Genomic DNA, 23,778 nt, shown 5'->3' on the forward strand with positions numbered 1-23,778 from the left:
CATGTAAGAACTTATTCACTATGTAAGAATTTGGACACCATGTAAGAACTTGTTCATTGTGCTTCAGAAGATCCGAGACTGATGAAAATTAGGCTTGGGGTGGATTAATGATTGTTCATTGAGTCCCCTGTACAGAATTTTATTGTTGTTAACTGTTAACAACCATTTGATCAATAAATATGAGAGATGCCCTCTCAAAAATAAAAATAAAAATAAAAAAGACACACTACAATATTAGTCATACTGAAGACTGACAGTAAGAAAGACAGATTGCTTGTCATTTAAAAACAATGGGAGTTAGAAGAAAATGGAACTTTAAAAGTCCTGGAGGTGGAGGGGAAGATTGGGGAAACCCTACTATCCTGCAATTCTATATTGAGAAGAGTATATTTCAAAACTGAAAGCCAAATTAGTGCTAATGGTAATTTATTGGTATGTAAAGGTCTTAGATCTTAATTGGTCACACAGATACATAAGAATTAACTAAATGGAGGCAGAAAGCAAATTTCTGAGGATTTGGAAATGTTCTGTATTTTAATTGGATCATTGGCTACATCAATGTATATATTTGTCAAACTCATCAAATCGGACACTAGAGATATGTACATTGCCCTATATGTAAATTTACCTTAGTTTTTAAAAGTAAGGGAGAAGCAATTTTCCGTCATACAAAAGGCAAGAGAATTTCTACCTAAAGGTTAAGGCAACATTATAACAAATGAAAAGTAGAATGTACAGGAATTAGGAGCAGTGAACTTGAAGAAATGTCAATGGAGATTATCCAAACATAAAGCAGAATAAGGGTAGAGCTATGAAAATGGTAACTGTGTTTGCCGGTACAAAAAACTGTTTTTCATTCTTGGATTCTTTAAAAGTCAATTCACTTGTTAAAACAAAGATAATGACTGCATTTATGTGCAATCTAAAAGAACTGGAAATGACCCAAAGATAGACTGCATCTATCATATGATACATCCCTATGTATTTACCCAAGAAAAATGAAAACATAACCACAAAAAGGCTTGTACAAGAATCTTCACAGCAGTTTAAATCATAATCTAAAAGAACTGCATTTATGAAGTTTATAACACAAGAAGGAAAATATATGAAAAAAATGGCAAAGGACAGGAACAGATAAAAATGTAATTATACTGCTGTAAGATTCTTACCCTGTACATGGAGTGGTATTATAAAGGAGATTACAATAGGTTAGGAATGTATGTTATAACTCCTAAGACAACCCTAAAATAAACAATGTAAAGATGGAAGACTAAAGAGAAAACAGAAGAGATAAGATAGAAAACAAACAATACATAATAAATCCAAAGAAGACAGAAATGGAAGCACAAAAGGAAAAAAAAATGTGGAGCAACTACATTTCTCACATATTACTGGTGGAGATGAACAAGTATGGAATCACTTTGACAGATAATTTGGCAGTTCTAATATGAAGCTGATCATACATTTACCATAAGACACAATTCATCTATCATATGATACATCCCTATGTATTTACCCAAGAAAAATGAAAACATAACCACAAAAAGGCTTGTACAAGAATCTTCACAGCAGTTTAAATCATAATCTAAAAGAACTGGAAATGACCCAAATGTCTATTAATAAGAAAATGGATAAACCAATTGATTTATTCTTAAGATCATGTACTAAGCAATGAAAGGGTCAAACGGCTGAGATATACAACAATATGGATGACTGTCATTGACATTTTGTTGATCCAAAGTAGCAACAAGACACAAAGGAGACATATTGTATGATTCCATTTATATGGATTCTTGGATCAGTAGACTAAACTATACTGATGGAAATCAGATTACCATTTGCCCTGCAGAAGTGGAAATACACGGGAAAGGGCTCTACTCTAGGGAATTTATTGGTATGTAAAGGTCTTAGATTTTAATTGGTCACACAGATACATTCATTCACAGAAACTCTTCAAAGTTTTCACCTAAAATCTGCTCATTTTATTATGTACAAATAAAAAAGCAGTAAAAATATACTGCAGCTTATTGTCTTATTTGACTTTTTTCTATTTAAACATCTCATGCCATTTCCATACCCATTATCTATAATTGTCCCATCTTGAATCATCCTTAAAGAAGACATTTAATTGTTTGATACCTCTTCTTAAGTTATGGTACTCTCTTACTTGAAGCAACTCTTCAGAAGAGGCTCTGGTATCTGTATACAATATTTACACTTAAAAAGATCAAAGCATTTATACCATTTTTAGTCTTTAATTTGGATACTTTTTAGTGAATATTGTTTTACTGGAATGTTAGGTATATTAGTAAATACCTGATTTAACTAAAGCCTTGCGGCAGGGAGAGATAATTCTAGACTTGCTTAGATATAATTAACACCAAAGTTTTCATGGCTTAGAGAGTCATCAGACCATGCAGCAAACTGATGACTGGTGAAGGAAAGATGGGAGGCAAGACTGGATGAAAGATTTTAAGTGCAGTGTAAAAGAAAATTTGACAAAGCCATCAGTCACCCAACAGAGTACCTTTCAGAATTCTTGCTGAGTTCAGTTACTGGCTTGGTATGGCCTGTGCAAACTCATTGATGAATTGTAGACTACAGCAGCTGGACACTTGGTTAATTAAACTTTGTATCATTGTAGGTATGTGAGATACATCTCCCTGGACACTACAAGTATCAGGAGAACTAAAGAACAAGTCTCAGAGCTATGCAACCAAGAACAACTCTGGAAATCATATTACAGAACTGTCCAGTGAAGACAAAACTGAGTCACCTCTGAAGGCTGGATAGTGCAACTTACATTGCTAATACTGAAAATACTAAATTTAGGATGCCAACATTAGCAAAATATACATTGCTATTCTGGGAACTGAATCTTCCTGCAACCTTCAACAGCAATCTCTGGCTATCCTTGCATCACTAACACCTGATTCAAAGTCTAGGGCTGATGAATCCGATTAGTAAAATCTAATCATTGGTCTGAACCTTACCTACCAAGGAATCTGGGAAAGTATCAAACATTTTCCACTTCTAAACTGAGAGGGACATTAACTCTCACCCACACTCAAAGGTAGAAATACTGGAAAGATAGGTGCTGGGCAGCCAAAATAACGACAAATTTCTACTACAATATGTCTCTAAGAAGAGATGGAAAAATTATTTCCAAAATTATCAATTGTAAATATACTGTTCAACATTTTTTTCTTTGTGCAAAATCTCAACTATCTATATTCATTATTCATTAGCTCAAGGTACTGATGCCTGCATATTTTTAAAAAGGAGAAATTGTTAGGAAAAATGAACATACAGCATTATGTCTAAAGAGGATTAGAAGGCAATACATTTGTCAAACATCTGGAATTTTCATTGAAAATTCTCTGACTTGAATACTTTGACTATATCTGTAACCCTAATAATGCCAAAAGAAAATTCCCAGGTGCCAAGTATTTCCTACCTTTGCTGATGTGTTTTAAAGACTCTACAGGTTAGTTGTTATACCCTATAGTTTTAAGGCCTTGATTTTAAAAGCTGCATGTAATTTTGCTCAAGGGCTATTTCCACAGCCAATTTGATTAAGTGCAACTTAAAAATTTCAGGCAATATATTTGAATGCACTGATTGAACCAACCACAAAGAGTGTACTAACAAAACTGAACATAATTTTTCACCCCTCAATCTTAAAGGTACCTTCTAAACAACTCCCTATATTTTATTCATTTTATTTTTCATTTTTAGCATCAGAAAGTAATGCTAATGGTGCTAACTTACAGAAAAATTCTCAACTAACTTCTTCTATAAATGGCTTTCAAATGCAACTACTATATATACATAGTGCAAATAGGTAGAAATTACAGGAGGAAGAATTTTATTCTAGAAGTGCAACAAAAATACTTCCTAATTCATAATTAATTGGACAAATGTAGAATATCTTAAAATGACATTCTGGAATCTGAGTGTAAGGAAAGTATGAAAAATACTAAGGATAAATAATTTCACCAAAATTGGTTTTGTTATTTTTTTCTGAAAACATCAAAAACATAGCTACAAGACAATATTAATATTTAAGTCGCAATATTACAAATTTCTAGTTTTGGAAAGTTATAATCATTTAATATTATATCATACAGTTAAAAAAATTCAGTATCTACTATTTATCTCATTCTTGTTTACTATCTTCACATTCTGTACTTTTTAAGAACATGAGAATTTACCTGCCAAACCTCAGTTTGACATATATAGTGTTCCTTCTTCCTTTCCAATTGTGTTTCTAATAAGCTATGTTTAAAGTATTTTTCTAAGTTCAGTGTAACTATCAGACATATAGTTAATATGTCTTAAGCTAAAAATAAATATTTATTGACCTTTTTCCTTTGCACTGCATAGTCATATATGATCATCATATCTTTCCAGTCAATCTCTGCATCTTCGTTCACCAGCATGATGAGTTTTAGAGTAAATTAATCTGGACTCTAGAGACCCAGTTACTGATAAGAAACCAATTTAAGAGAGGTAAGGGAAGTTCTCCAAGGTCATACTGCTCAGCAGCAACTGTGGATGGTAGATGGGATTCCATGTATTTTGACAAATGTACCATTTTTCTTTTTATTATAACACATTGGTTTTTTTTTTTTTTGAGAGGGCATCTCTCATATTTATTGATCAAATGGCTGTTAACAACAATAAAACTCAGTATAGGGGGGTCAATGCTCAATGTACAATCATTAATCCATCTCAAGCCTAATTCTCATCAGTCTCCAATCTTCTGAAGCATAATGAACAAGTTCTTACATGGTGAACGAATTCTTACATAGTGAATAAATTCTTACATGGTGAACAGTACAAGGGCATTCATCACCGAAACTTTCGGTTTTGATCATGCATTATGACCTATAAACAATCAGGTCAAATATGAATATTCGTTTGATTTTTTTTTTTTGAGAGGGCATCTCTCATATTTATTGATCAAATGGTTGTTAACAACAATAAAATTCAGTAGAGGGGGGTCAATGCTCAATGTACAATCATTAATCCATCTCAAGTCTAATTCTCATCAGTCTCCAACCTTCTGAAGCATAACGAACAAGTTCTTACATGGTGAACGAATTCTTACATAGTGAATAAATTCTTACATGGTGAACAGTACAAGGGCATTCATCACAGAAACTTTCGGTTTTGATCACGCATTATGACCTATAAACAATCAGGTCAAATATGAATATTTGTTTGATTTTTGTACTTGATTTATATGTTGATCCCACATTTCTCCCTTTATTATTATTATTATTTTTATTTTTAATAAAATGCTGAAGTGGTAGGTAGATGCAAGATAAAGATAGAAAACATAGTTTAGTGCTGTAAGAGGGCAAATGTAGATGATCAGATGATCAGGTGTGTGCCTATGGACTAAGTATTAATCCAGGATAGACAAGGGCAGCAAAACATCCACGGATGCAGAAGATTTCTCTCAAAGCAGGGGGGGTGAGGTTCTGAGCCTCACCTCTGTTGATCCCCAAATTCTCACCTGATGGCCCCCCTGCGACTGTGCCTGTCTTAGGTTGTTCCTCCCTTAAGGAATCTTACAAGTCTCTGGCTAACCAGTCATCTTCCAGGGCCATACAGGGAAATGTAAAGTTGGTAAGTGAGAGAGAAGCCATATTGTTTGCAAAGGTTAGCTTTTTACTTCTTTGCAGATTTATGCCCTGTGGCTTCTATGCACAGCACTTGTCTCGAGGTATCTTTACCACCTGGAGGAATTATGATACTCGGTAAATTCGATATGAGGCACGAATTCTATTTAAGGGTTGTAATTAGGAAGAAAGAAGAAAAGCTATAGATGTAGCATATGGAAGGAAACATGGGAGGATTGATTATTTCTTTGACATATCTTCTTGTAGAGTACCTTAAGTATGTATAGGTTTTAAACTACTAACTAATTTGCACACACATATTAACATAATAGGAATACGGTGACATAAACAAAGCAAATCTATAATTACCATCCATCTCCAGTGAAGCCAAGAAAACCATTTAGGCACCCTAGGCATTTGTGAAAATTTGTCTATGATATGATGGATATTGTCCTACTGTACTTGAACAGTCTGAGAGAAATCAGACAAATTAAAGCAGCCCATTTCTGGGATCTGTTCACATCCCATACGTTCTTTTAATCGTAGATAGTCTATAGTCATAAGATTTTGGAGTGCTACACCCTGCACCCCTCCCAACTCCTGGTTGAGTTCCAACAGTACAGATCCGGTCAAATTTGTTGTCTCACTGTATGCATATGCCAGCCTAGACATCTCCCTCCTCATTCCTATGGCAAGTCCAGGAGACGGTGGGCTGGATGCAGCCACAACCGCAGCTTCGTCCGGATCTCTGTGGAGGCTTTTTGATGATCATCCCCCGGCACAAGTCCTCCAGAGTGCTGATGCCGGAAGCTCCTCCTCATATCGTATCTTAGTTCATTTTCTGGGTACCCAAGCTAGGCCTTGATCTTCTGCATAGAAACAAACAGACCCTTTGCCCACACTTTGACATGCCCTCTATACCACTGTGCAGAACTCATTGGAGGTCAGCACACAGTAACTGCTTTTTTTTTTTTTTTTTATTAAGAGAAAGGAATATTATCAGAAGAGTACCTCCATAGCTGATCATCTGACACCCTTTAAGTGATCAACATTAAGGATATTTAAAGCATGCGTTGATCTTTGATTTACCAATAGTTTTATCCTATCAAGGAGTAATCCCAATCCCCCTTTTCTTTCTTGCTTTCTTTCTTTCTTTTTTTTTTTTTTTAATTTTTAATCTATACTTACGTGAAGAATACTATGTTTACTACGCTCTCCCCTATATCAGGTCCCCCCTAACAACCACATTACGGTTACTGTCCATCAGCTTAGCAAAACGCCGTAGAGTCACCACTTGTCCTCTCTGTGTTGTGCAGCCCACCCTCCCCTTTCTCCCTCCCCCCCATGCATCCTAATCTTAATACCCCCCTTCTTCTCCCCCCCCGCTTATCCCTCCCTGCCCACCCATCCTCCCCAGTTCCTTTCCCCCTGGCACCTGCCAGTCCATCCTTGGGTTCTGTAATTCCGCTGCTGCCTTGTTCCTTCAGTTTTTCCTTTGTTCCCATACTCCTCAGATGAGCAAAATCATTTGGTATTTCTCTCTCTCCACCTGGCTTACCTCACCGAGCACAACGCTCTCCAGCCCCATCCATATTGCTGCAAATGGTTGGATTTTTCCACTTCTTATGGCTGAGTAGTATTCCATTGTGTATATGTACCACATTTTCTTTATCCATTCATCTACCGATGGACATTTAGGTTGCTTCCAATTCTTGGCTATTGTAAATAGTGCTGCGATAAACATAGGGGTGCATCTGTCCTTCTCAAACTCAATTGCTGCATTCCTAGGGCAAATTCCTAGGAGTGGAATTCCTGGGTCAAATGGCAGGTCCGCCTTGAGCATTCTGATGAACCTCCATACTGCTTTCCACAATGGTTGAACTAATTTACATTCCCACCAGCAGTGTAAGAGGGTTCCCCTTTCTCCACAGCCCCGCCAACACTTGTCATTGTTTGTCTTTTGGATGGCAGCCAACCCCACTGGTGTGAGGTGATACCTCATTGTAGTTTTAATTTGCATTTCTCTGATAATTAGTGATGTGGAGCATCCTTTCATGTGTCTCTTGGCCATCTGTATTTCTTTTTTAGAGAACTGTCTGTTCAGTTCCTCTGCCCATTTTTTAATTGGGTTATTTGTTTTTTGTTTGTTGAGGCGTGTGAGCTCTTTATATATTCTGTACGTCAAGCCTTTATCGGATCTTTCATTTTCAAATATATTCTCCCATACTGTAGGGTTCCTTTTTGTTCTATTGATGGTATCTTTCGCTGTACAGAAGCTTTTCAGCTTAATGTAGTCCCACTTGCTCATTTTTGCTGTTGTTTTCCTTGCCCAGGGAGATATGTTCAAGAAGAGGTCACTCATGTTTATGTCTAAGAGGTTTTTGCCTATGTTTTTTTCCAAGAGTTTAATGGTTTCATGACTTACATTCAGGTCTTTGATCCATTTTGAGTTTACCTTTGTATATGGGGTTAGACAATGGTCCAGTTTCATTCTCCTACATGTTGGTTTTTTTTTATCATAGTATTTTGATGGTCATTTTTTAGTTTTTAGGTGTTTTACTTTACCCAGAATAGAGGTTATATAAACACAAAGACAAAAATGCCCAAATAAATTCTTATGTTTAATTCTCTATCTAAACCAGGGCCTTTTAAAAGAATTATATTCTTCATTTATCACTCTGCACATACTTTAGCTCTGTAAGAGGTTATGTAGTAGAGTTCTTGGCATATATGCCTAAAATCTGGTGTTGAATAAGCACAAAATGACATTCCATACAGATAGAAGGTGTGAAGCAAACTAGAACACATTCTTACTTGCCTACTCAATAATCTCTCTCCTCCCTCTGCCCTTTCTTGGCACTAAAAACTTGATTATATTCAGGACAGTAATATATCCAGCCTCTGGCAATGAATCAAGGTTAATCCAAACTAATCATAATATTCCTGTTTTCCATTGCCAGATACTTGATTTTCCCACATTTAGTATAGCTGGAAGTGATCATGTGATCAAGTTTTAATCAGTAAGACATAAGGGAAGTTCCAATAGAAATAGTTCTTAGAAGCCTCTAGCTTTTCTGCTAGAAGAGATATGGGGCCACTCATTCCTCCTTCTCTACATGTTCAGTGTGGCCATGATTCCTAGAGCTGGCACAGCCATTTTGCCATCAAAAGGGAAAGACCAAGAGAATTACAGAGATACCTATCCTGATGTTATTGCATCTGTGAACTGATCAGAACTTCTATTTCCAGATTTAATTGCTACCTGAAAAAAAAAAGCATATATTCCCGTTTGTTTTGAGTTACTACACATCATGATTTCTGTTAACTTTTATCTGAATGCATTTCTAATTGTTGCATGTGCAACTGTCAACATCTGAGCAGCCTTAGTCCCTAAAAAGCACCCTTCTGACCATGGGTGAGGACACAGATGTCTAGGAAGCACTCTTCTCTTCTGACGTCTCCTATTCATTGGTCTTAACCTGTCCTTAGTTGCAACTCCTCTTTTTTTAATACAACACAATTTCCTTTCTTACTTACTCATTAACTTTGTTTGGATGTTTAGGCTATTTCTTTTCATTTCCCAAGTTCATTTCTCTACTTAGGATTCTATCTCTACTTCGATTTATTATAAACTCTGTACCTATGGCACAGGCCCATGCAATCTGAGCTCATGGAACAAGTATATGTATCCAGGGTATCTTTTTCTTGGATGGGAAAAAGCATAAGGATTTTCTAACAGTAGTTGAAAATATAACTTACAAAGGGCAAACAGATGAATTTTCCTGAATAGGCTCTTGTGAAAATACCACCTGAAACAGGGGAGCAAAAAAAAGATCTGTAAGAAATGTTTGCTGAATTGAACAACTCAAAAAAATCCTCTTCTAGAGAACAGCATGATTGTTTCTAATGGAAATGTATTGGATTCATCTGTGCTACTTTCACACATAGGAAGTACCTAGCAAACGCTTTTTGATACAGGAATTCAAAATATTTAACAATCAAGTAATATCCTACAAGATTTTACTTCTTAATTTATATACTAGTTTTGATGTGATCAGTACTAAAAACATTAAATGTCTACTAAATATTTATTTGTTCAGTACTTACATAGAATACATAAAGTGTATAGCACTGCCAAACAATTCTTGAAGCTGTTCAAGGCAAAAATATATTTTATTAATGGGCTTGAGGAAACTTTTGGAGATGTATGTATTTATTACACTGATTGTGGTAAAGGGTTCACAGGTATAAAAACATGTCTGAATTAATCATATTATATATATACTGAATATGTACAATTTGTATATATCAAGTATATATTTCAATAAAGCTATTTTTAAAAAAGAAAAAATACTTTTTTTTTAATGCCAGTAAAGTTGCATTTCAACCTACACAAAATCGTCCACTACCAGCACAGTAATATTAGTTCCCTATATAGGAACTTAGAAAAATCCTTTGCCAGGCTATGAAAACCTGAATTTCCAGGAGAGTTGTTTTTAAAACCAAACTTGACAGAAATTTAATTTGTAGCATATTAAATATAACTATTTTCTATTCCTCTTAGAAAAGTCAAAGGGTGATATAGCCATATGGCTTACAAATACATCAGCAGGGTAAATCCATTGCTAGAGCTCATTCATCATAATAACACCCCCTTGACATGGAAGGGTGACAAGGATTATTGTTCTTGTTTTAAATGTGATCGAAAAATCCTTGACTGAACTTAGTTTGCAGGTGAGAAAGCAGTTGGACTAGGCTTTCACCCGTGGTTTTACTTGTATGTACATCTCTTTAACACCAAGTGTTCATTGCTACTAAAACTTGTACTTTGTAGATTATATCTAACTCCCATTCTCATTGTAAAAATCTAAATAATTGATTCCATTACAAAATACACGTATGTTCTTTTTAACTTTAATGAAATTTTTTCAAAAAATCATAAGAAATACTATAATGAAACTACAGAATTAAAACTTAGATTTAATAATCAGTAAGCATTATATTGTATTTGCTTCATCAAGCAAACTAATCTATGCATATTTTTTCTTTTGCTTAGATGTTTTAAAGTAAATTAGTCCTCATGACAGTTTAAATATCAAGGTATACATCTTTAAAAATTAAGATATTTTCTTATATAATCATACTTTTATCAAATATAATAAAATTAATAGTAAGTTCCTAATGTCATGTAACACCCAGTGCATGTTTAAATTTTCCTAATTGTTCTAGAGCTATGATTTATAGATGGTTTATTCAATCCAGGATCAGCAAGGACTCTATATTTCATATGGTTGTTTTCTCTCTAAAGTCTCTTTTAATATGCTCTATTTTCCTTTCCTCTAATTCTGCTCTTTTTTAAGACATAAGGTTCTTGAAAATAATGGGATAGTAATCCTATTTATGTTCTTATTTTCTGGTTTGTTTTGATTGGTTGCTCATTCTGTTGTTTGACTTGTTCTTCCATACTTTGTATTTGCCATAAACTGATCCAAGGAAATGACAGATTACACTTTTTTGGCAAACATACTTCTTTATTGATGTTGGAAAGTCCCTATTTATAATGGAAAAACAGTAGAAGAAACCTAAGGTTTTAATTTGTTTTTACAAGCATAACATAATCATTCCTGATTTTATGGCAACTAATGACCACAAATACTAGCGACTTAGGAAGATATCCTTATTCATTAGGTGACAATCTGGACCAACCCCTAGGTATTTAAAAACTTTCAGGGGCTGGGATATGGAATAAAGTCTGCAAGAATTCTGATGTCAAAAGGTTTCCATCTCAGTTAATAAAATTAAAAGGATCAAAAGGGGTTCTGAGTAATATACAAAATCAGACTTGGAAAACATGGGGCTCACTCTGGATGACATATACACTCAGTGGAAGTTTCATGACTAAGAGACATACTTGGGCCCTCCAAAAAAATTTGCATAGTTTGGATGTTATATGGGTTTATTCTCTTTGGTGCAGCTACATATATTCAAAACAAAAGGAAGGTAACCTCATGTGCCCTCCTTCCAAATATGCATTTGTTTCCAAAATTATGACTCAGTTGTTAGAAACCTTTATTTAGTTTATTTGGAGAAGCAAAGGGAAATAATTTTTCCACTTTAATTCTTTGACTTTGAATCAAATACATAAAGAGTGAAGGAGAGGATAATTTAATTCTCTTGAATGTTTAATAGAATAAATTATGAATAAGCAAAGCAGGGTACAGAAGCAGTGGCAAGGGGTTCCTCTAAGTTCTAAGTAATATTCTTGCATCCTTGATACACAGTATTTAGTTCACACTGTAGCTTGCTACCATGTTGAGACAGAATCAGTGAAAATACTTGTAAAGTCAAGAACTCATCCTTGAGAAATGATTGAACTCTTTTGAGCGTTTTATTTCTTCCAGACCAAAGATGACTGCATTATAATCATACTCCTCATAAGTTCTTTAGAATATCTCCACCACTGCATTTTTAAAGTTAACATCAACGCAGAGATCATTTATTGTTGTTTCCAATTACTCAAGGTATTAACATAATGATGACATCTGCCTTAAAAACTTGTTTCATCATTTTTTTTTCCAAAATAAAGATGGATTTATGCAAAATTGCTAAGAGCTACGCTTAAGTCTTTGTTGAATTTTAATTTTATATAGAGCCTGCACACACATCTGCTATACGGGCACTTGTTTTAGGGCCTTTTACTACTCATCTCCAAAATTCTTCTCATTCAGCCAGGCCCTTTTGCTTTCCTCATTTGTATTTTGACTCTGAAGTCACAGAACAGGCTTCTGCCATATTAAGCATAAAAGGAGTTTTTTCTTTGCTAGTTACACCAGACCAGCCCAATGAGTGACTTGTGGTTATTCCAGTAGCAACTGGGTATTAAACTATACTTTGTGTTGTGTCATGTTAAATTCTCAAAGGAAAACTGACCAGTGTTTTCTAAAATTAGCTACACTAATACAAAAAATTATTCATTTCTATTTAACTTTTGAAATAAAAAATATTCAACCAATATAACTAGTATTAAGAAAATGGTTTCCTTGAAGGTATTGGCATGAACTACTGCCTACAGATAAATCTTACATATTAAAATAGGAGTTTCACCTAAACACACGTATTTCTGTTTGTTACTCATTTTATAAATCTTTTTTTTTTTAGCACCTAGCACTCCGCGAGTTCTATAGTAAAGATTCTCAAACTTTATTGCTTGTATGGAAGCATTCTAAGAAAGGAAATTTCCAACTATATCCGGAAGACTCTTTAAGAAGCTCTGGGGAGGGTCCAAACATCTGCATTTCAAATAAACACTCCAGCTGTTTCTGGCACAGATAATAAATGGCACACAGTGTGAAAAGCACAGTCTACATTTATTCAAATATTTTAGATGCAAAATATAAAAAATAAAATGAAATAAGGTCAACACATAAGACACTATGGGATAAGGTCATATAAGTGGTATAAAGTGTGATAGTATTTCACAGGATACTCCAACTGAATAAATAATATCCAATTTATGTTAACCAATATGTCATTGAATAAAATAATTAAAAGGTATTTATTATGATAAACAAATACCTAAAGGTCTTTAACACTGAATTATATACCACCTTTTAAAATATAAATGTGTGACTCTTCAACCCTGAAAGAATAATATTACATCATATTTAAGCTTATTTATAAGCACTACAAAACTCTACCTTTTTCTACCAGATTTCCTTCAACTGATTACTTTCATCACACTTGAAATTTCTTCTCATCTTCTCCTGTTTTGTCATAGGAAAAACACTTGTCAGTGGCTGGCTAGACCGAAGGGCTTTAACCTCTATGTTTGCCAAAATTAATTACAAATAGAATCATCCAAATCTGTAGCTTTTTTTCTCTCTCTCTAACTCTGTCCATTAACTATTCCTGGATAACCAACTACCTCAAATTTGGTGCCTTAAATAAAAAACATTTATTTAGCTCATAATGTTGTAGGTTGGTCTGAGCTACCTCTGATGTTCTTTAGGCATCCACTCAAGCATCTGTGCCCAGCTGTTCTGGCCAGAGATTAGATGGTCCAGGAAGGGCTCATTTAGACACCAGAAGACTGGCAGTCAGAGTGAAGGAGACAACAAGGATATACTAACTAGAAACATACAGAAAAGAGTATTCAGGGAAAGTAGCTCAGCACAGCCAAGTGGATACTTCACAAAGTATCACAATGCAGCAAGCTGTGAAATACCAGACAGTTACACAGCTCTTGTCACATCAATTAGAAATTTGGGTCCTGAATGTAAAACAATAATGAATCACAATTGTGAAATGCCTAAAAACTTCGTATGTAGGAGGTATAGCCTTTTAACTGAGAGTATTTTCTGGCATATATTATTGTTCTTTTCAGCATCTTCTTAAAATTTGGTAAAAAATATGCAGTCTATGGATAAATGAATGGAGTGACAAGAGCTAGAAATATGGCTAAAACTAGAGTGAGAGAGAATAAGGAAATGGGACATCAAGACAGAAATGTGTAACATACTACTTATTTTCTGCATGTATTTTAATACTTAGTATATTTTATAGTGATAAAAGATCACATAAGTGATGTTTTCCTGTGGAATCAAAATTTCAACTCTTCATATAGATTCTTGTTTCTCTCTTCAAAGCAGTTACTCTATGAAGACCCATCTTGAAAGTTATGATGTCTAATTTGTTCACTTTCATAATTATGATGCCTTGCACAATGTCTGGTCCATATTAATAACAATTCATGAACAAATTAATTCCTCTTTTAAAAGGTTTTTTATGGAGCAAATTTTGAATTGCTTTATAGGAATGACTACAAGCAATAACATTCACAAAGGAGAAAACATTTTTTTTTGGATAGCCTAAAGCAAGAATTAAATCCCCACTGATTCTGGTCTGTGTCACTTTGATTTGTGAAACTGTTTTCCTTTCTAGTAATTATCTTCTGGTCATTAGCAGAAATGATTATGACTGGACAGTCTTTTTATTCCTACCTATGTTTGAAAGGATTTCTGTTTCAGCTGATAAAATAATAAGAAAGGAGAATCAAGAGATTCATAAAATTTAAGCTAATTTTGAAACACATTGGGTAAATTATGTACTGTAACAGAAAATACTATGACATGCCTTATTACAAAAGGTGTTTCAGAACTGAAAATCTGGCACATCTGTTTATGTATTGCTTTCAGATATTCTTCAAATGTTATCATGGGATGACCAGAAATATAAGCTTTAAAATTCACAGGCCCTAGGTACAAACAGAAACTAGTCCAGACCTCAGTAGAACTGTTCTCTTTATACTCTTAAGATATGTTATGATTTTTGGCAAACTGTAAAGGAACGAGTTCTGAAGTTAGACTTCAAAACTATTGACTCTTCTGATTAAAATATAAATTGACTTACAAAACTTTCGCTACCTAAATCTGCTATTGGTGCAAGCACATACAAAGAGTAGTTTTCTACTATAAAAATCAAGCAGGACTACCATGGTGATAGAGTATAATTTTTTCAAAACAAAATTGTACACACTCTTATGCCAGTATGAGAAAAAAATCAATATAGTTAATTTTTTTTTAATTTTAGCCTAGAGCCCAAGGGCATTTGATCCAGCAGCACCTCATAAGTAGATGACGGCCACACACTACTCAAAAGTAGTCACAGGCTAACAGCCTTTACCGAGCAATCATACAGTGAGAATGAACATTACCCCACACATTTTGAGACACTGTGGTAAAATTAAACTTGAGAAATCAAATGAAGGAGGCAGGATAGGCTTACTTATTCAAAATACACAAAATAAAATAACTAGACATATAATACATTCATGGTCCATTTCCTAAGAATTAGTGGTATAACTGCACAAACAGCATGAGGAGAGGTCAGAGAGTTTCATACTGAATTTTAAGTGAAGGAAGAGGAACAAGATGATAGGGCAGCATGTGAAGGGCCTTTTCAGGTGAGAAAGTGATGATAAATAGATAGATATAAAATGAGGCTAAGCCAAAAAACATACTTACTTTCTCAAAGTTGAGAGAATTTATTCCCAATAGACCTGACTTACAAAAAATATCGAAAGAAATTCTTCTGAGGGAAGGATAACAAAATAGGTCAGAAATTCAGATCTAAATGAAGAAAGGAAGAGCATCTAAGAATGCATAAATAAAGTAAAACTACAAAATTTTATTTTTCTTATATGTAATTGATCTAACAGATAATAGCATGTTCAAAATAATAATAGTAACAATGTATTTGTGTGTATGTATATATATATGTATACACATACACGTAAGCTATATATAAGTGAAATGAATAACAATGTTACAAGGAATGGAAAGGAGGAATTAGGAATCTTTTATTATTAGAAGGTACTGGACTACCTGTTAATCAGTATAGTGTTATTTGAAAATGGATTTGGATTAGCTGTAAATGTATATTTCAAACTTTAGAGCAACCACTGAAATGTTCCTTAAAAATACAATTAATATATTAAGGAAGATAAAACTGAATCATGTAACATGCTCAATAGAAACCATAAAAGGCAGGAGTCTCTCCTCTCACCGCTTTTACTCACCACAGTAGTGGAAGTCCTAGCCAGGCAACCAGACATGAAAAAGAGATAAAAGGCATCCAAACTGGTAAGGAAGAAGTAAAATTATGATTGTGTGCAGATGCCATGATACTATATATAAAAACCCCTAAAAAATTCCACCAAAAAACTATAGAACTAATAACTGGATTCAGCAGAGTCACAGGATACAAAGTCAACATACAGAAATCTGCTGTATTCCAATATACTAACAATGACCTAGCAGAAAGGGAAACTGGGAAAACAATTCTATTTACAATTGCATCAAAACAATAATATACCTAGGAATAAACCTAACCAAGGAGGTGAAACATTGGTACTCTGACAACTATAAGACACTAATTAATGAAATTGAAGAAGACACAAATAAATGCAAATCTATCCCATGCTCATAGATAGGAAAAATTAATTTGCCAAAATGGCCATCCTGCCAAAATTTACAGATTCAATGCAATCCTTATCAAAATACCAATGATATTTTTCAGTGAACTAGAGCAAATAATCCTAAAATTTTTATGGAACCACAAAAGACCCAAAATAACCAAAGCAATCTTGAAAAAGAGGAATAATTTTGGGGGTCTCACACTCTCTGGCTTCAGCTGTAAGGCTACAGTAATCAAAACAATATGGAACCCATACAAACACAGACTCATAGGTGATTGGAATGAGCCCAGAAATAAATCCACACATATAGAGTCAATTAATGTATGACAAAAGAGACATAAATATACAATGGGGAAAAAACAGTTTCTTCAATAAACAGTGTTGGAAAACTGGACAACTACATGCAAGAGAATGAAACTGGATTACTGTCCAACCCTGTATACAAATGTAAACTCGACGTGGATTAATGACCTAAATATAAGACATGAAACCATAAAACTCTTACAAGAAAACAGAGGCAAAAATTTGTTGAACATAAGCATGAGCAATATTTTTCTGGGCACATCTCCCTAGGGCACAAGAAACAAAAGCAAAAATAAACAAGTGGGACTACATCAAACTAAAAAGCTTCTGTACAGCAAAGGACATAGCAGCAGCACAAAGAGGCAACTTACAGTGTGAGAGAATATATTCATAGATGATTTATCCAGTAAGGGGTTAACATCCAAAATATAAAGGAACACATACGCTTCAACACCAAAAAAAAATAACCTGATTAAAAAATGGGCAGAGGACCTGAACAGACATTTTTCCAAAGAAGATATACAGATGGCCAACAGACACATGAAAAGATGCTTCACATTGTTAAACATCAGGGAAATGCAAATTAAAACCACAGTGAGATATCACCTTACACCAATCAGAATAGCCACTATCCAAAAGGCAAGAAATAACAAGTGTTGCTGAGGATGTTGCGAAAAGGGAACCCTACTACACTTGATGGGAATGTAAATTGGTGCAGCCATTGTGGAAAGCAGTATGGAGGCTTCTAAAAAAAACTAAAAGCAGAAGTACCATATGACCCAGTAATTCCACTTCTAAGAATTTACACAAAGAAAACAAAATCTCCAATTTGAAAAGGTATATACACCCCTGTATTTATTGCTGCAGTATTTACAACAGCCAAGATAGGTAACCAACCAAAGTGTCTGTCAATAGATGAATGGATACAGAAGATGTGATATATATATACACACAATGGAATATTATCCATCCATAAAAGACAAAGAAGTCTGGCCATTTGTGACAACACGGATGGACCTAGAGGGTATTGTGCTCAGTGAAATAAACCAGGCAGAGAAGAAACATACGATTTCACTTACATGTGGAATCTAAAAACATAACAAAACAAAATGAGCAAAACAGCAATAGACTCACAGACCCTGAGAAATGACTGGTGGTTTATCATGGGGAAGGAGGAGGGATGGGTGGGTGAAATAGGTGAAGGCGATAAAGAGGCACAACCTTAATCATAATATAAATTAGTCATGGAGATCAAAGTACAGCATTGAGCGTATAGTCAATAGTTCTGTAACATCTTTCTATGTTGACAGTAACACTAGTTGGCATGAGAATTTTAATATATGTAACTGTTTTAATATATAACAATTTAATGTTGTGTATCAATCGTACTTCAATAAAATAGAAAATCAAGAAAAAGTGGTGAGAGTAGACATCCTTGTCGTGTGCCTGATCTTAGAGAACAAGCTTTAGGCTTTTCACCATTGACTATAATGTTAGCTATGGGTTTGTTATATATGGCCTTTATTATGTTGAGGTATGTTCCCTCTATATGTACCTCTGTTGAGAGTTTTTATCATGAATGGATGTTGAATTCTGTCAAATGTTTTTTCAGCATTTATTGAGATAAAGAGAGACTCTAAGCTTTTCTGCTAAGAGCAGTAACAAGGCAAAGAGTTCCCTTTCCCCACTATTTTCCAACATTTTACTGGAAATTGTAGATAATACAAGAAAACAAGAAAAGGAAATAAAACGTATACAGCTTGGGAAAAAAGAAATGAAACTGCCTTTGTTCACAGATGACAGGATAATTTAGGTAGAAATCTGAAAGAATCTATAAGTTTCTGGAACTAAAAAGCAATTACAGTAAGGTTATAAAATATAAGCTTAATTATAATCAAAATAATAATGTGGCAAATATATGGCAAAATATAAAATATATGCATAGAAAACTTCCCCAAGGAAATGAGAATGGAGGAAGTTAATAGAAAAGTCCAGTACTGTACATTAGGGAACACATTATTAATAGGAGAAAAATATATTTTATAGGAAAATCAAAACTCTTCTCAATATTTTCATCTTAAATAATTAGTGTAAAAGGACCATACTCTTCATTGCCCTCCTGAGTTTTTCTTTCTAGTTGAACTGAGGAATTCCTAAGAGCTTTATATAATGAAGTACAACATTGAAATTACCAGATATTTGGTGGTCACTAGGTTAATCAAATATGATTTCTTCTTTATTTTCAGTTCCAGGCATATGTGATTGATTTTCTAAGTGAAATCTTGAAAATACCATAATTATGTTCAAATATCTTATTGTAAAGAAACAAAATGCAACTAAATGGAAGGGTCTTTCTCATCATTGACATACCCCCCTTCTCCAAAGTTTCCTTCAAGGTATAGTTGAAGGGTCAACTCTTCTGTAGAGCTTTCCAAAACAAAAAAGGTCAATCATTTCTTCCAAATTCTTTCAACATCTGATGAACCTTTTGTACTATGTCACTTAGCATGTGTATCAGGTAGCAAAAAGCATGGTCCTTCGGGTCTGGATTTTAATCCTGATTCTGCTTAACATTAGTAGGATATTTTGGGCAAGAAGTTTACCCTCTTCATACTTCAGTTTCATCATCAAAAAAAATTAGGATAAAACATGTCTTCTTATAGATTTGTTATTATAATTTAATTTAGGTATTTATATAATGCATATCCTAATATCTACAGAATATAGTAAATATTTAATAATCAGTAACCATAATTATTTCATAAACCATATAGATCTTATCTTACCAAATGAGTTTCAATGAGATTAAGCCTTATATCTGCTATTTATTAGTAATAATAGCTACCATTCATTCAGCACTGACCATTTTACATGAAATATCTAATTAAAATTAGTATCAGACCTATGATGAAGTTATTATGATCCCATTTAACAGATGAGATCACTGAGTCTTGGAGGGACTGAGGAACTTGGTCAAGATCACCAGGTATTAAATAGAAAACTTGGATTAAACTCTAAAGCCTATGCAACTAACAACAAAACACCACACAAGAGCAGGACCTAAGCTTAGTAAAATATTAAAGTCCACATAAACAGATCCTCGGGAACTTGATCACAGATGTGAATTAACATAGTCTGTTACTTTTGAACAAAAAATGATTGATGGTAAAGAAGCAAGGCTCTTAGAACTACACAATAGAATAGAATCAGAGTCCAGATGTCCTACTCTCTCATCAGCATGAGTTAGCTCAAGCAAGGTCCTTGCTAAACCTCATCAATCTCAGCAGTTAGACGAGTAGTAGAAAAGTGCTGTCATATTGGGATGAAATGCATAGAAACACATAGAAAGTATTATGAAAGAATATTGTGTGCATATTATTTCTTACAGACAAGAGTGGTTATCAATCGAAGCATTGTGAAACAAATTCAAGTTAAAGCATAACTAATTAAAGGGTAGTTTATTTAGGAGAAAGATACTGAACAAACTCTTGCTTTGTGAAAAAAATGCAAGAAAAGGGGTGTTAGCAAAGAATGCTGCAAGTCAAATTATGGAAAATGATCATCTAAGGTGGTACCAAGAGAGTTCTGATTTCATGAAAGGCCATAGGGCATTTCCCATTAGCCCTATTTAGAATGATAAGCCTAAAATATGAAGATAGTCTACTATGGAGAACAAAGTATACTATAATATGGAGCTGAGAAGCAGGGAAACTTGAAAAGTGATGAGGGTACTCAAGAGCAATTAAATATGGAAATGAAATGTATGAGGCTTGACCTTTTTGTATATTTTGCTAAACTTGTTCACAGAGTTTGGTTGTTGGCAGTCTTACACACTTCAGTGGATATGTGAATGAGGAAGGAGAGAATCTAAAAGGATTAAATATAAACATTCCCTATTAAAATCTACATTTTTCTGCTTTCTTACAATAATGACACTCTATCTACTTATTTGTGTATACAGAAACATCCTTCTGAAGAGATTAGGAAATTGTTGTATTAAGTATAACTTTAACTTGTGTCTTAGCCTAACCAAAAAGAAAAAATAATAAGGGTGGGAAAAGTAAACAGAAAGCCAATTATATTCTGATTTGCTAATGTTATTTTTCAGATTAAATGCCACTTCAAATTACAAAACCTCTGGTACTTGAAGCTGTCAGTTTTCTGAGCACTTTCTTGAGAAGTCCCCTCTTAGCAAAGAGAATGTTGAAATACACGGCCCCTCAGGGGGCCAACCAAACTTTGACAGAGGTTTAACAGTCCTTGAAATTATATCCCCAAGCCTAAGAGAGCCTGCTGATTCAGTGGGAAAGGACATGAGCTGAGCAAGTTATAAATAAACTCTTTTATCAGAGGCAATGGTGTCATGGTGATTTCAAAGACCAAACCACAGATAGTAAGTTCTCTGATGTTCTGAAGACTATAAGAACTTTATTATATTGGTCAAGTCATTCTTGGACATCAGCTGAAATTTGATAACACTAATGATTTTTCCCTCTATTTGTTCAATTTTGAATAAACTACTAGTCAATCAACATCACTAATATGTATCATTAAACTTAAAAGAAACATGACAGTGTATATTTTATGATATAATTTCTGTTTCAAAAGGAGTCAAGATTTTCTAATAAAAAATACCATCATACATGATGGTCTCCATAGTAAAAATCTGTTCTAGGCAGCAGGTTAAGTTCTTGAAGAGGCACAGAATATATTGCCTTTAACTGCCCTTAATAATTTGGGATAGTTAATGTGCCTTTCTTGGTCCTATAATACCCAGGAAACAAATAAGACACAAGAGGGAATCTTGTTAGTTAAGTTTAGTGGATTTAATTCTCGAGCAGATCACTTCAGAGTTTAAGAGAATAATGAAAATAATTTTAATGCAACAACAGCCAAAATATATGTTGTTTCCAAGGCAAATATGTATAGTTATCCCTTGGTCAATACAGAAAGATTTTTAAGTATTCAAAGAACTGTTAGGAAGTTCTATATTCAAAGTATAATTTAAAAATCATTTATGTAAGACAATCTGAAGTCTGGCTACCCCAAAACATTGAGGAAACTGAGCAGTTACACAGAAAATGTGACATGCTATGCTGAAAATGTTAGCACATACAGAGATTAATCAGATATGATCTGCGGTCCTTGTGTATAAGGTTACAGACTTTATAAAAATGATCTCAACCACTTAAGATATACGACTTGAAGCTTTCACATCTATTAACATGTGCTAGAGAAAAATTAAGAATAAATTTAATTATGACATGATATGCCCATAATAGTCAGCTACAGTAAAGATCTGTAGCATCTGCTGTGACTGTTGCCAACTGGAGTCAAGTGCACAGGGCTCATGAACACTTGAGTGTGTGTGTGCATGTGCACTGGTAGAAGGGAAACCTTTTCAGAAAGATGCCCAAAGAAACTCAAAAATGAAGAATATTGTCATTGGCAAAGGAAGGGAAATAAGTTGAAGCCTTGCCAGTGTCTGAGGAAACTAGAGTAAGAGGCTTTACTCCAAAGGATTCAGAACTTCTTGCACAGAGGTGTTAGGATCATTTATGTCAAACAAAGAGAACAATAAAGGTTTGTGCCTGTGTCTTATATTAAGGAAGTAGTCCCAACTTTCATGTTGCAGCATTGTTAGGTGTTGGGGTTATACTCACGTATGTCACTCTATGCATGTTTTTGGGAGATGCATACTCTCTGCTAAAACATTATGAATATTATGTCACAGCATGTCACAGAAAAACAGAATGAACAGAATATCAACAATAAGTGTGTAATATTTTTAACTAGCATTAGTTACTGTTTTAGCAAAATGGAAGAAGTGTGTGAGTCACTTTGTTTTCTTAGCTCTCTAATCCTTTTTCGGCTCTGCTATGAAGTCAGTGTTCTTTGTGGGCCGTCAATATGGCCTACTGGATTTTTAAGGGAAAGACTCATAATGTAATCAAAGAATGACAGATCTGATGTGATATGAAGGAAAATAAACAAGAGACTGAGATTTAAAGAACAATGACAGGGTTTAATTAATAAACATCTTCCTGAGAAAATGATACTTTGGCTGAGGCGTTAACATAAAAGAGGTGAAGTGGGGAAAGGAACAAGGCAGGGAGAGAGGCAAATTACAAGAAGCGACAGGCATTTACAAAAGGCTCTAAGGCAGAAGGACTGATAAACAGAAAGACTTTTTGGCTAGACTGCAGTGATCCCGGGTGAACACAGCATGAGACATGTAGACGCCTTGGGCAGAACATGATCGTATGGTGTCATACCACGTGGTGAGAAGTTAGATTTGTATTCTAGATGCCAGGGAAAGCCACTGGAAGAGTTTATGCAGAGGAATGTCATGATTGACTTTTTATTTTAAGAGTACTTTGATGATCTACTAAAAACTGATAATGTGAGAGTGAAAGAGGGGAAGCAGCAACACAAAGTTGTATATCGGGAATCATCCTTTGTTATTGCACAGATGAGAACCTCTCCCTTATCCTCCTCTCCCTTAGCCTCCTCGCCGGTATACCTGCTCTTATGTTTTATCCATGTTAGACCATCCTGCATGTATGGGCCAAGTTAACCCTTCTAAGGATGGAAACTTCCCAGTGTTTAATTTTCTTCTGGATAAAGGCAGAACAATGAAGGATATGACTGCAGTCTCACTAGCTAACATACTCTCCAATTCATTGCTCAGAGTATTCTCTCAGTTCTGGCAACTGAGCTTTTCACCCTTCTTTAGATACTTCCTGCCCTTGGCTGCCTCTATGATTTTGAAGAACTGTTACTACTACCTAGAATTCCCTTCTTCATCACTATGTCTCAGACCCAGCCTCAGAGCCTGGGTCATATTCTTCATGACCCAGAAAAGACCTT

General features: G+C 34.5%; 1 long non-coding RNA gene across 1 annotated transcript in view; it reads right to left on the bottom strand.

The window, feature by feature from the left end:
* The window catches only part of LOC118972909 (uncharacterized), a 319,039-nt gene that overhangs the window by 172,198 nt on the left and 123,063 nt on the right, over window positions 1-23,778 (bottom strand). The gene's annotated exons all lie outside the window — the stretch shown is intronic.

Source organism: Manis javanica, chromosome 6, assembly GCF_040802235.1.
Source record: "Manis javanica isolate MJ-LG chromosome 6, MJ_LKY, whole genome shotgun sequence".
NCBI classification, from domain to species: Eukaryota; Metazoa; Chordata; class Mammalia; order Pholidota; family Manidae; genus Manis; species Manis javanica.